Raw genomic sequence first — 15192 nt, forward strand, 5'->3', positions numbered from 1 at the left:
ATACTCTGTATGCGGACACTTGTCATTACTCCCGGGGCTTCTTAGGCGTTATGTAGACCATCATGGAATCTTGGATGATTCCATTTGGTCTAGAAGGGGGGAGTGAAGGGTGTGATTGGAGATAACCACACCTTCACACTCTTATTCTTAAATGTCACAATGACACAAGGCTTTGGAGGTTGTTTTTACTTTTTCAGGAATCAGGAAGGTCAGAGTGTTTTCATCAACAATGAGAGCTGTGAGGAGAACGTGACCTTGAGGGGCAGAGAAGCTTCACTTCTGTTCTGCTGTTCTGGGACCAGTGCATATGAACTAGGAGACAACAAGCTATCTGAGTGAAGTGCTGGGAACCTCTCCTCAGATAGCCAGCGCTTGCCTGTTCTACACGACGTAAAGTCACACACAGGCCAGAAGATCTTTCCATCCACTCTTTTCCTCCGTTTCATCTTCTCACAGACTTTAGGACACTTAAGGACTGTCTGCTGTTTTCATGAAGGACACAGCGCTGAACAACATCATGATAAGAACAGACAGGCTGGAGCGGATCACGTCATTAAAACTGGACAACATGCTGTTAACTGGACTTTGCTGACGTAATCATATTGATAAGTTCTGTTCAATCACGTCATTTGCATAAATGTATAACTGCTTGGATGAAGTCTGAGGAGTTCTCTCTGGCCCTCGACTGGCTTTAGTTTCTTTCTCTTTCTTTCTCTTTCTTTCTCTCTCTCTTTCTCTCTCTCTTTCTCTCTCTCTCTCTCTCTCTCTCTCTCTCTTTCTCTCTGGGTTGTGAATGTGTTGATCTATCGAGATTTTATTACACTATGTGTTGACTTGTTGATGTACTTTTACTCTTTTTTAATATATATCTATTAATTTTAACTTTTATATCTGTAATGCTGAAACAATTTTTCAAGTAAACTTTAATATATTTTAAATTCTAAGCTCTGACTCATTGGTCATCATTTCATGTTCTGAGATTTCTCACATCTGAGTTTTATCTAAGTCATGCTGTGGTAAATTACCCTACAGGTCAAAAATTTAAAAGTGCTTTTTGTCACATTTCTGAGCAAAATTTGTCCCAATTTACCATGCCCATGCATTTTCCCACTCATTTGAGTCATTTTTCATGAAAAAACAAGGTTTCATGAATGGTCAAAATTTTCACCAAAATGACATACCGCGGGTCTACGTTTTTTTCTGATTTGGGTCAAAAATTGAAAAGTGCTTTTTTCACATTTCTGAGCAAAATTTGGTCCAATTTACCATGCCCATGCATTTTCCCACTCATTTGAGTAATTTTTCATGAAAAAAACAAGTTATCATGAATGGTCAAAATTTTTGCCAAAATGACATGCCGCGGGTCTACGTTTTTTTCTGATTTGGGTCAAAAATTGAAAAGTGCCTTTTGACACATTTCTGAGCAAAATGTGTCCCAATTTACCATGCCCATGCATTTTCCCACTCATTTGAGTCATTTTTCATGGAAAAAACAAGGTTTCATGAATGGTCAAAATTTTCACCAAAATGACATACGGGTCTACGTTTTTTTCTGATTTGGGTCAAAAATTGAAAAGTGCTTTTTTCACATTTCTGAGCAAAATTTGGTCCAATTTACCATGCCCATGCATTTTCCCACTCATTTGAGTCATTTTTCATGGAAAAAACAAGGTTTCATGAATGGTCAAAATTTTCACCAAAATGACATACCGCGGGTCTACGTTTTTTTCTGATTTGGGTCAAAAATTGAAAAGTGCTTTTTCACATTTCTGAACAAAATTTGGTCCAATTTTCCATGCCCATGCATTTTCCCACTCATTTGAGTCATTTTTCATGAAAAAAACAAGTTTTCATGAATGGTCAAAATTTTCGCCAAACTGACATACCGCGGGTCTACGTTTTTTTCTGATTTGCGTCAAAATTTTAAAAGTGTTTTTTTCACATTTCTGAGCAAAATTTGGTCCAATTTACCATGCCCATGCATTTTCCCACTCATTTGAGTCATTTTTCATGGAAAAAACAAGTTATCATGAATGGTCAAAATTTTTGCCAAAATGACATACCGGGTCTACGTTTTTTTCTGATTTGTGTCAAAAATTTAAAAGTGTTTTTTTCACATTTCTGAGCAAAATTTGGTCCAATTTACCATGCCCATGCATTTTCCCACTCATTTGAGTCATTTTTCATGGAAAAAACAAGGTTTCATGAATGTTCAAAATTTTCACCAAAATGACATACTGCGGATCTACGTTTTTTCTGATTTGGGTCAAAAATTGAAAAGTGCTTTTTTTTCACATTTCTGAGCAAAATTTGTCCCAATTTACCATGCCCGTGCATTTTCCCACTCGTTTAAGTCATTTTTCATGGAAAAAACAATGTTTCATGAATGGTCAAAATTTTCACCAAAATGACATACGTTTTACGTTTTTTTCTGATTCGGGTCAAAAATTGAAAAGTGCTTTTTGTCACATTTCTGAGCAAAATTAGTCCCAATTTACCATGCCCATGCATTTTCCCACTCGTTTAAGTCATTTTTCATGGAAAAAACAATGTTTCATGAATGGTCAAAATTTTCACCAAAATAACATACCGCGGGTCTACGTTTTTTTCTGATTTGGGTCAAAAATTGAAAAGTGCTTTTTGTCACATTTCTGAGCAAAATTTGTCCAAATTTACCATGCCCATGCATTTTCCAACTCATTTGAGTCATTTTTCATGGAAAAAACAAGGTTTCATGAATGGTCAAAATTTTCACCAAAATGACATACCGCGGGTCTACGTTTTTTTCTGATTTGGGTCAAAAATTTAAAAGTGCCTTTTGACACATTTCTGAGCAAAATTTGTCCCAATTTACCATGCCCATGCATTTTCCCACTCATTTGAGTCATTTTTCATGGAAAAAACAAGGTTTCATGAATGGTCAAAATTTTCACCAAAATGACATACCGCGGGTCTACGTTTTTTTCTGATTTGGGTCAAAAATTGAAAAGTGCCTTTTTTCACATTTCTGAGCAAAATTTGTCCCAATTTACCATGCCCATGCATTTTCCCACTCATTTGAGTCATTTTTCATGGAAAAAACAAGGTTTCATGAATGGTCAAAATTTTCACCAAAATGACATACGGGTCTACGTTTTTTTCTGATTTGGGTCAAAAATTGAAAAGTGCTTTTTTCACATTTCTGAGCAAAATTTGGTCCAATTTACCATGCCCATGCATTTTCCCACTCATTTGAGTCATTTTTCATGGAAAAAACAAGGTTTCATGAATGGTCAAAATTTTCACCAAAATGACATACCGCGGGTCTACGTTTTTTTCTGATTTGGGTCAAAAATTGAAAAGTGCTTTTTCACATTTCTGAACAAAATTTGGTCCAATTTTCCATGCCCATGCATTTTCCCACTCATTTGAGTCATTTTTCATGAAAAAAACAAGTTTTCATGAATGGTCAAAATTTTCGCCAAACTGACATACCGCGGGTCTACGTTTTTTTCTGATTTGCGTCAAAATTTTAAAAGTGTTTTTTTCACATTTCTGAGCAAAATTTGGTCCAATTTACCATGCCCATGCATTTTCCCACTCATTTGAGTCATTTTTCATGGAAAAAACAAGTTATCATGAATGGTCAAAATTTTTGCCAAAATGACATACCGGGTCTACGTTTTTTTCTGATTTGTGTCAAAAATTTAAAAGTGTTTTTTTCACATTTCTGAGCAAAATTTGGTCCAATTTACCATGCCCATGCATTTTCCCACTCATTTGAGTCATTTTTCATGGAAAAAACAAGGTTTCATGAATGTTCAAAATTTTCACCAAAATGACATACCGCGGGTCTACGTTTTTTCTGATTTGGGTCAAAAATTTAAAAGTGCTTTTTTCACATTTCTGAGCAAAATTTGGTCCAATTTACCATGCCAATGCATTTTCCCACTCATTTGAGTCATTTTTCATGGAAAAAACAAGGTTTCATGAATGGTCAAAATTTTCACCAAAATGACATACCGCGGATCTACGTTTTTTCTGATTTGGGTCAAAAATTGAAAAGTGCTTTTTTTTCACATTTCTGAGCAAAATTTGTCCCAATTTACCATGCCCGTGCATTTTCCCACTCGTTTAAGTCATTTTTCATGGAAAAAACAATGTTTCATGAATGGTCAAAATTTTCACCAAAATGACATACGTTTTACGTTTTTTTCTGATTCGGGTCAAAAATTGAAAAGTGCTTTTTGTCACATTTCTGAGCAAAATTAGTCCCAATTTACCATGCCCATGCATTTTCCCACTCGTTTAAGTCATTTTTCATGGAAAAAACAATGTTTCATGAATGGTCAAAATTTTCACCAAAATAACATACCGCGGGTCTACGTTTTTTTCTGATTTGGGTCAAAAATTGAAAAGTGCTTTTTGTCACATTTCTGAGCAAAATTTGTCCAAATTTACCATGCCCATGCATTTTCCAACTCATTTGAGTCATTTTTCATGGAAAAAACAAGGTTTCATGAATGGTCAAAATTTTCACCAAAATGACATACCGCGGGTCTACGTTTTTTTCTGATTTGGGTCAAAAATTTAAAAGTGCCTTTTGACACATTTCTGAGCAAAATTTGTCCCAATTTACCATGCCCATGCATTTTCCCACTCATTTGAGTCATTTTTCATGGAAAAAACAAGGTTTCATGAATGGTCAAAATTTTCACCAAAATGACATACCGCGGGTCTACGTTTTTTTCTGATTTGGGTCAAAAATTGAAAAGTGCCTTTTTTCACATTTCTGAGCAAAATTTGTCCCAATTTACCATGCCAATGCATTTTCCCACTCATTTGAGTCATTTTTCATGGAAAAAACAAGGTTTCATGAATGGTCAAAATTTTCACCAAAATGACATACCGCGGGTCTACGTTTTTTTCTGATTTGGGTCAAAAATTGAAAAGTGCTTTTTTTTCACATTTCTGAGCAAAATTTGTCCCAATTTACCATGCCCGTGCATTTTCCCACTCGTTTAAGTCATTTTTCATGGAAAAAACAATGTTTCATGAATCGTCAAAATTTTCACCAAAATAACATACCGCGGGTCTACGTTTTTTTCTGATTCGGGTCAAAAATTGAAAAGTGCTTTTTGTCACATTTCTGAGCAAAATTAGTCCCAATTTACCATGCCCGTGCATTTTCCCACTCGTTTAAGTCATTTTTCATGGAAAAAACAATGTTTCATGAATGGTCAAAATTTTCACCAAAATGACATACCGCGGGTCTACGTTTTTTTCTGATTTGGGTCAAAAATTGAAAAGTGCTTTTTGTCACATTTCTGAGCAAAATTTGTCCAAATTTACCATGCCCATGCATTTTCCAACTCATTTGAGTCATTTTTCATGGAAAAAACAAGGTTTCATGAATGGTCAAAATTTTCACCAAAATGACATACCGCGGGTCTACGTTTTTTACTGATTTGGGTCAAAAATTGAAAAGTGCTTTTTTTTCACATTTCTGAGCAAAATTTGTCCCAATTTACCATGCCCGTGCATTTTTCCACTCGTTTAAGTCATTTTTCATGGAAAAAACAATATTTCATGAATGGCCAAAATTTTCACCAAAATGACATACCGCGGGTCTACGTTTTTTTCAGATTTGGGTCAAAAATTGAAAAGTGCTTTTTGTCACATTTCTGAGAAAATTTTTTTCCAAATTTACCATGCCCATGCATTTTCCCACTCATTTGAGTCATTTTTCATGGAAAAAACAAGGTTTCATGAATGGTCAAAATTTTCACCAAAATGACATACCGCGGGTCTACGTGTTTTTCTGATTTGGGTCAAAAATTGAAAAGTGCTTTTTTCACATTTCTGAGCAAAATTTGGTCCAATTTACCATGCCCATGCATTTTCCCACTCATTTGAGTCATTTTTCATGAAAAAAACAAGTTTTCATGAATGGTCAAAATTTTCGCCAAAATGACATACCGCGGCTCTACGTTTTTTTCTGATTTGGGTCAAAAATTGAAAAGTGCCTTTTGACACATTTCTGAGCAAAATTTGTCCCAATTTACCATGCCCATGCATTTTCCCACTCATTTGAGTCATTTTTCATGGAAAAAACAAGGTTTCATGAATGGTCAAAATTTTCACCAAAATGACATACCGCGGGTCTACGTTTTTTACTGATTTGGGTCAAAAATTGAAAAGTGCTTTTTTTTCACATTTCTGAGCAAAATTTGTCCCAATTTACCATGCCCGTGCATTTTCCCACTCGTTTAAGTCATTTTTCATGGAAAAAACAATATTTCATGAATGGCCAAAATTTTCACCAAAATGACATACCGCGGGTCTACGTTTTTTTCAGATTTGGGTCAAAAATTGAAAAGTGCTTTTTGTCACATTTCTGAGAAAAAATTTTCCAAATTTACCATGCCCATGCATTTTCCGACTCATTTGAGTCATTTTTCATGGAAAAAACAAGGTTTCATGAATGGTCAAAATTTTCACCAAAATGACATACCGCGGGTCTACGTGTTTTTCTGATTTGGGTCAAAAATTGAAAAGTGCTTTTTTCACATTTCTGAGCAAAATTTGGTCCAATTTACCATGCCCATGCATTTTCCCACTCATTTGAGTCATTTTTCATGAAAAAAACAAGTTTTCATGAATGGTCAAAATTTTCGCCAAAATGACATACCGCGGCTCTACGTTTTTTTCTGATTTGGGTCAAAAATTGAAAAGTGCCTTTTGACACATTTCTGAGCAAAATTTGTCCCAATTTACCATGCCCATGCATTTTCCCACTCATTTGAGTCATTTTTCATGGAAAAAACAAGGTTTCATGAATGGTCAAAATTTTCACCAAAATGACATACCGCGGGTCTACGTTTTTTTCTGATTTGTGTCAAAAATTTAAAAAGTGCTTTTTTCACATTTCTGAGCAAAATTTGGTCCAATTTACCATGCCAATGCATTTTCCCACTCATTTGAGTCATTTTTCATGGAAAAAACAAGTTTTCATGAATGGTCAAAATTTTCACCAAAATGACATACCGCGGGTCTACAATTTTTTCTGATTTGTGTCAAAAATTGAAAAGTGCCTTTTGACACATTTCTGAGCAAAATTTGGTCCAATTTACCATGCCCATGCATTTTCCCACTCATTTGAGTCATTTTTCATGGAAAAAACAAGGTTTCATGAATGGTCAAAATTTTCACCAAAATGACATACCGCGGGTCTACGTGTTTTTCTGATTTGGGTTAAAAATTGAAAAGTGCTTTTTGTCACATTTCTGAGCAAAATTTGTTCCAATTTACCATGCCCATGCATTTTCCCACTCATTTGAGTCATTTTTCATGAAAAAAACAAGTTATCATGAATGGTCAAAATTTTCACCAAAATGACATTCCGGGTCTACGTTTTTTTCTGATTTGTGTCAAAAATTTAAAAGTGTTTTTTTTCACATTTCTGAGCAAAATTTGGTCCAATTTACCATGCCCATGCATTTTCCCACTCATTTGAGTCATTTTTCATGGAAAAAACAAGGTTTCATGAATGGTCAAAATTTTCACCAAAATGACATACCGCGGGTCTACGTTTTTTTCTGATTTGGGTCAAAAATTGAAAAGTGCTTTTTTCACATTTCTGAGCAAAATTTGGTCCAATTTTCCATGCCCATGCATTTTCCCACTCATTTGAGTCATTTTTCATGGAAAAAACAAGGTTTCATGAATGGTCAAAATTTTCACCAAAATGACATACCGCGGGTCTACGTTTTTTTCTGATTTGGGTCAAAAATTGAAAAGTGCCTTTTGTCACATTTCTGAGCAAAATTTGTCCCAATTTACCATGCCAATGCATTTTCCCACTCATTTGAGTCATTTTTCATGGAAAAAACAAGGTTTCATGAATGGTCAAAATTTTCACCAAAATGACATACCGCGGGTCTACGTTTTTTCTGATTTGGGTCAAAAAATGAAATGTGCTTTTTTTCACATTTCTGAGCAAAATTTGGTCCAATTTTCCATGCCCATGCATTTACCCACTCATTTGAGTCATTTTTCATGGAAAAAACAAGGTTTCATGAATGGTCAAAATTTTCACAAAAATGACATACCGCGGGTCTACGTTTTTTTCTGATTTGGGTCAAAAATTGAAAAGTGCTTTTTTTCACATTTCTGAGCAAAATTTGGTCCAATTTTCCATGCCCATGCATTTTCCCACTCATTTCAGTCATTTTTCATGGAAAAAAACAAGGTTTTATGAATGGTCAAAATTTTCACCAAAATGACATACCGCGGGTCTACGTGTTTTTTTGATGTGGGTCAAAAATTGAAAAGTGCTTTTTTCACATTTCTGAACAAAATTTGGTCCAATTTACCATGCCCATGCATTTTCCCACTCATTTGAGTCATTTTTCATGAAAAAAACAAGTTTTCACGAATGGTCAAAATTTTCGCCAAACTGACATACCGCGGGTCTACGTTTTTTTCTGATTTGCGTCAAAATTTTGAAAGTGCTTTTTTCACATTTCTGAGCAAAATTTGGTCCAATTTACCATGCCCATGCATTTTCCCACTAATTTGAGTCATTTTTCATGGAAAGAACAATGTTTCATGAATGGTCAAAATTTTCACCAAAATGACATACCGCGGGTCTACGTTTTTTTCTGATTTGGGTCAAAAATTGAAAAGTGCCTTTTGACACATTTCTGAGCAAAATTTGTCCCAATTTACCATGCCCATGCATTTTCCCACTCATTTGAGTCATTTTTCATGGAAAAAACAAGGTTTCATGAATGGTCAAAATTTTCACCAAAATGACATACCGCGGGTCCACGTTTTTTTCTGATTTGGGTCAAAAATTTAAAAGTGCCTTTTGTCACATTTCTGAGCAAAATTTGTCCCAATTTACCATGCCAATGCATTTTCCCACTCATTTGAGTCATTTTTCATGGAAAAAACAAGGTTTCATGAATGGTCAAAATTTTCACCAAAATGACATACCGCGGGTCTACGTTTTTTCTGATTTGGGTCAAAAATTGAAAAGTGCTTTTTTTCACATTTCTGAGCAAAATTTGTCCCAATTTACCATGCCCATGCATTTTCCCACTCATTTGAGTCATTTTTCATGGAAAAAACAAGGTTTCATGAATGGTCAAAATTTTTGCCAAAATGACATACCGGGTCTACGTTTTTATCTGATTTGTGTCAAAAATTTAAAAGTGCTTTTTTCACATTTCTGAGCAAAATTTGGTCCAATTTACCATGCCCATGCATTTTCCCACTCATTTGAGTCATTTTTCATGGAAAAAACAAGGTTTCATGAATGGTCAAAATTTTCACCAAAATGACATACCGCGGGTCTACGTTTTTTTTTCTGATTTGGGTCAAAAATTGAAAAGTGCTTTTTTCACATTTCTGAGCAAAATTTGGTCCAATTTTCCATGCCCATGCATTTTCCCACTCATTTCAGTCATTTTTCATGGAAAAAAACAAGTTTTTATGAATGGTCAAAATTTTCACCAAAATGACATACCGCGGGTCTACGTGTTTTTTTGATGTGGGTCAAAAATTGAAAAGTGCTTTTTTCATATTTCTGAGAAAAATTTGGTCCAATTTACCATGCCCATGCATTTTCCCACTCATTTGAGTCATTTTTCATGAAAAAAACAAGTTTTCATGAATGGTCAAAATTTTCGCCAAACTGACATACCGCGGGTCTACGTTTTTTTCTGATTTGCGTCAAAATTTTAAAAGTGCTTTTTTCACATTTCTGAGCAAAATTTGGTCCAATTTACCATGCCCATGCATTTTCCCACTCATTTGAGTCATTTTTCATGGAAAGAACAATGTTTCATGAATGGTCAAAATTTTCACCAAAATGACATACCGCGGGTCTACGTTTTTTTCTGATTTGGGTCAAAAATTGAAAAGTGCCTTTTGACACATTTCTGAGCAAAATTTTTCCAAATTTACCATGCCCATGCATTTTCCCACTCATTTGAGTCATTTTTCATGGAAAAAACAAGGTTTCATGAATGGTCAAAATTTTCACCAAAATGACATACCGCAGGTCTACGTTTTTTTCTGATTTGGGTCAAAAATTGAAAAGTGCCTTTTGTCACATTTCTGAGCAAAATTTGATTAAATAAATGAGCAAAAAAATGAGCAAAACTCATTTGAGTCATTTTTCATGGAAAAAACAAGGTTTCATGAATGGTCAAAATTTTCACCAAAATGACATACCGCGGGTCTACGTTTTTTTCTGATTTGGGTCAAAAATTGAAAAGTGCTTTTTTTTCACATTTCTGAGCAAAATTTGTCCCAATTTACCATGCCCGTGCATTTTCCCACTCATTTGAGTCATTTTTCATGGAAAAAACAAGTTTTCATGAATGGTCAAAATTTTCACCAAAATGACATACCGCGGGTCTACGTTTTTTTCTGATTTGGGTCAAAAATTTAAAAGTGCCTTTTGACACATTTCTGAGCAAAATTTGTCCCAATTTACCATGCCCATGCATTTTCCCACTCATTTGAGTCATTTTTCATGGAAAAAACAAGGTTTCATGAATGGTCAAAATTTTCACCAAAATGACATACCGCGGGTCTACGTTTTTTTCTGATTTGGGTCAAAAATTGAAAAGTGCCTTTTGTCACATTTCTGAGCAAAATTTGTCCCAATTTACCATGCCCATGCATTTTCCCACTCATTTGAGTCATTTTTCATGGAAAAAACAAGGTTTCATGAATGGTCAAAATTTTCACCAAAATGACATACCGCGGGTCTACGTTTTTTTCTGATTTGGGTCAAAAATTGAAAAGTGCTTTTTTTTCACATTTCTGAGCAAAATTTGTCCCAATTTACCATGCCTGTGCATTTTCCCACTCGTTTAAGTCATTTTTCATGGAAAAAACAATGTTTCATGAATGGTCAAAATTTTCACCAAAATGACATACCGCGGGTCTACGTTTTTTTCTGATTTGGGTCAAAAATTGAAAAGTGCTTTTTGTCACATTTCTGAGCAAAATTTTTCCAAATTTACCATGCCCATGCATTTTCCCACTCATTTGAGTCATTTTTCATGGAAAAAACAAGGTTTCATGAATGGTCAAAATTTTCACCAAAATGACATACCGCAGGTCTACGTTTTTTTCTGATTTGGGTCAAAAATTGAAAAGTGCCTTTTGTCACATTTCTGAGCAAAATTTGATTAAATAAATGAGCAAAAAAATGAGCAAAACTCATTTGAGTCATTTTTCATGGAAAAAACAAGCTTTCATGAATGGTCAAAATTTTCACCAAAATGACATACCGCGGGTCTACGTTTTTTTCTGATTTGGGTCAAAAATTTAAAAGTGCCTTTTGACACATATCTGAGCAAATTTTGTCCAATTTACCATGCCCATGCATTTTCCCACTCATTTGAGTCATTTTTCATGGAAAAAACAAGGTTTCATGAATGGTCAAAATTTTCACCAAAATGACATACCACGGGTCTAAGTTTTTTTCTGATTTGGGTCAAAAATTGAAAAGTGCCTTTTGTCACATTTCTGAGCAAAATTTGTCCCAATTTACCATGCCAATGCATTTTCCCACTCATTTAAGTCATTTTTTATGGAAAAAACAAGGTTTCATGAATGTTCAAAATTTTCACCAAAATGACATACCGCGGGTCTACGTTTTTTTCTGATTTGGGTCAAAAATTGAAAAGTGCCTTTTGACACATTTCTGAGCAAAATTTGTCCCAATTTACCATTCCCATGCATTTTCCCACTCATTTGAGTAATTTTTCATGGAAAAAACAAGGTTTCATGAATGGTCAAAATTTTCACCAAAATGACATACCGGGTCTACGTTTTTTCTGATTTGGGTCAAAAATTGAAAAGTGCCTTTTGACACATTTCTGAGCAAAATTTGTCCCAATTTACCATGCCAATGCATTTTCCCACTCATTTGAGTAATTTTTCATGGAAAAAACAAGGTTTCATGAATGGTCAAAATTTTTACCAAAATGACATACCGCAGGTCTACGTTTTTTCTGATTTGGGTCAAAAATTGAAAAGTGCTTTTTTCACATTTCTGAGCAAAATTTGTCCCAATTTACCATGCCCGTGCTTTTTCCCACTCGTTTAAGTCATTTTTCATGGAAAAAACAATGTTTCATGAATGGTCAAAATTTTCACCAAAATGACATGTCTACGTCTACAGGTCTACAGTTCTACGTTTTTTCTGATTTGGGTCAAAAATTGAAAAGTGCTTTTTGTCACATTTCTGAGCAAAATTTGTTCCAATTTACCATGCCAATGCATTTTCCCACTCATTTGAGTCATTTTTCATGGAAAAAACAAGGTTTCATTAATGGTCAAAATTTTCACCAAAATGACATACCGCGGGTCTACGTTTTTTTCTGATTTGGGTCAAAAATTGAAAAGTGCTTTTTTCACATTTCTGAGCAAAATTTGGTCCAATTTACCATGCCCATGCATTTTCCCACTCATTTGAGTCATTTTTCATGAAAAAAACAAGTTATCATGAATGGTCAAATTTTTGCCAAAATGACATTTACGTTTTTTTCTGATTTGTGTCAAAAATTTTAAAGTGTTTTTTTTCACATTTCTGAGCAAAATTTGGTCCAATTTACCATGCCCATGCATTTTCCCACTCATTTGAGTCATTTTTCATGGAAAAAACAAGGTTTCATGAATGGTCAAAATTTTCACCAAAATGACATACCGCGGGTCTACGTTTTTTTCTGATTTGGGTCAAAAATTGAAAAGTGCCTTTTGACACATTTCTGAGCAAAATTTGTCCCAATTTACCATGCCCATGCATTTTCCCACTCATTTGAGTCATTTTTCATGGAAAAAACAAGGTTTCATGAATGGTCAAAATTTTCACCAAAATGACATACCGCGGGTCTACGTTTTTTTCTGATTTGGGTCAAAAATTGAAAAGTGCCTTTTTTCACATTTCTGAGCAAAATTTGTCCCAATTTACCATGCCAATGCATTTTCCCACTCATTTGAGTCATTTTTCATGGAAAAAACAAGGTTTCATGAATGGTCAAAATTTTCGCCAAAATGACATACCGCGGGTCTACGTTTTTTTCTGATTTGTGTCAAAAATTTAAAAGTGCTTTTTTTCACATTTCTGAGCAAAATTTGGTCCAATTTACCATGCCTATGCATTTTCCCACTCATTTGAGTCATTTTTCATGGAAAAAACAAGGTTTCATGAATGGTCAAAATTTTCACCAAAATGACATACCGCGGGTCTACGTGTTTTTCTGATTTGGGTTAAAAATTGAAAAGTGCTTTTTGTCACATTTCTGAGCAAAATTTGTTCCAATTTACCATGCCCATGCATTTTCCCACTCATTTGAGTCATTTTTCATGGAAAAAACAAGGTTTCATGAATGGTCAAAATTTTCACCAAAATGACATACCGCGGGTCTACGTGTTTTTCTGATTTGGGTTAAAAATTGTAAAGTGCTTTTTGTCATATTTCTGAGCAAAATTTGTTCCAATTTACCATGCCAATGCATTTTCCCACTCATTTGAGTCATTTTTCATGGAAAAAACAAGGTTTCATGAATGGTCAAAATTTTCACCAAAATGACATACCGCGGGTCTACGTTTTTTTCTGATTTGGGTCAAAAATTTAAAAGTGTTTTTTTCACATTTCTGAGCAAAATTTGGTCCAATTTACCATGCCCATGCATTTTCCCACTCATTTGAGTCATTTTTCATGGAAAAAACAAGGTTTCATGAATGTTCAAAATTTTCACCAAAATGACATACCGCGGGTCTACGTTTTTTTCTGATTTGGGTCAAAAATTGAAAAGTGCCTTTTGACACATTTCTGAGCAAAATTTGTCCCAATTTACCATGCCAATGCATTTTCCCACTCATTTGAGTCATTTTTCATGGAAAAAACAAGGTTTCATGAATGGTCAAAATTTTCACCAAAATGACATACCGCAGGTCTACGTTTTTTCTGATTTGGGTCAAAATTGAAAAGTGCTTTTTTTCACATTTCTGAGCAAAATTTGTCCCAATTTACCATGCCCGTGCTTTTTCCCACTCGTTTAAGTCATTTTTCATGGAAAAAACAATGTTTCATGAATGGTCAAAATTTTCACCAAAATGACATGTCTACGTCTACAGGTCTACAGGTCTACGTTTTTTCTGATTTGGGTCAAAAATTGAAAAGTGCTTTTTGTCACATTTCTGAGCAAAATTTGTTCCAATTTACCATGCCAATGCATTTTCCCACTCATTTGAGTCATTTTTCATGGAAAAAACAAGGTTTCATGAATGGTCAAAATTTTCACCAAAATGACATACCGCGGGTCTACGTTTTTTTCTGATTTGGGTCAAAAATTGAAAAGTGCTTTTTTCACATTTCTGAGCAAAATTTGGTCCAATTTACCATGCCCATGCATTTTCCCACTCATTTGAGTCATTTTTCATGAAAAAAACAAGTTATCATGAATGGTCAAATTTTTGCCAAAATGACATACCGGGTCTACGTTTTTTTCTGATTTGTGTCAAAAATTTTAAAGTGTTTTTTTCACATTTCTGAGCAAAATTTGGTCCAATTTACCATGCCCATGCATTTTCCCACTCATTTGAGTCATTTTTCATGGAAAAAACAAGGTTTCATGAATGGTCAAAATTTTCACCAAAATGACATACCGCGGGTCTACGTTTTTTTCTGATTTGGGTCAAAAATTGAAAAGTGCCTTTTGACACATTTCTGAGCAAAATTTGTCCCAATTTACCATGCCCATGCATTTTCCCACTCATTTGAGTCATTTTTCATGGAAAAAACAAGGTTTCATGAATGGTCAAAATTTTCACCAAAATGACATACCGCGGGTCTACGTTTTTTTCTGATTTGGGTCAAAAATTGAAAAGTGCTTTTTTCACATTTCTGAGCAAAATTTGGTCCAATTTACCATGCCCATGCATTTTCCCACTCATTTGAGTCATTTTTCATGAAAAAAACAAGTTATCATGAATGGTCAAAATTTTTGCCAAAATGACATTCCGGGTCTACGTTTTTTTCTGATTTGTGTCAAAAATTTAAAAGTGTTTTTTTTTCACATTTCTGAGCAAAATTTGGTCCAATTTACCATGCCCATGCATTTTCCCACTCATTTGAGTCATTTTTCATGGAAAAAACAAGGTTTCATGAATGGTCAAAATTTT

Source organism: Astyanax mexicanus, chromosome 2, assembly GCF_023375975.1.
Source record: "Astyanax mexicanus isolate ESR-SI-001 chromosome 2, AstMex3_surface, whole genome shotgun sequence".
Taxonomy (NCBI): Eukaryota; Metazoa; Chordata; class Actinopteri; order Characiformes; family Acestrorhamphidae; genus Astyanax; species Astyanax mexicanus.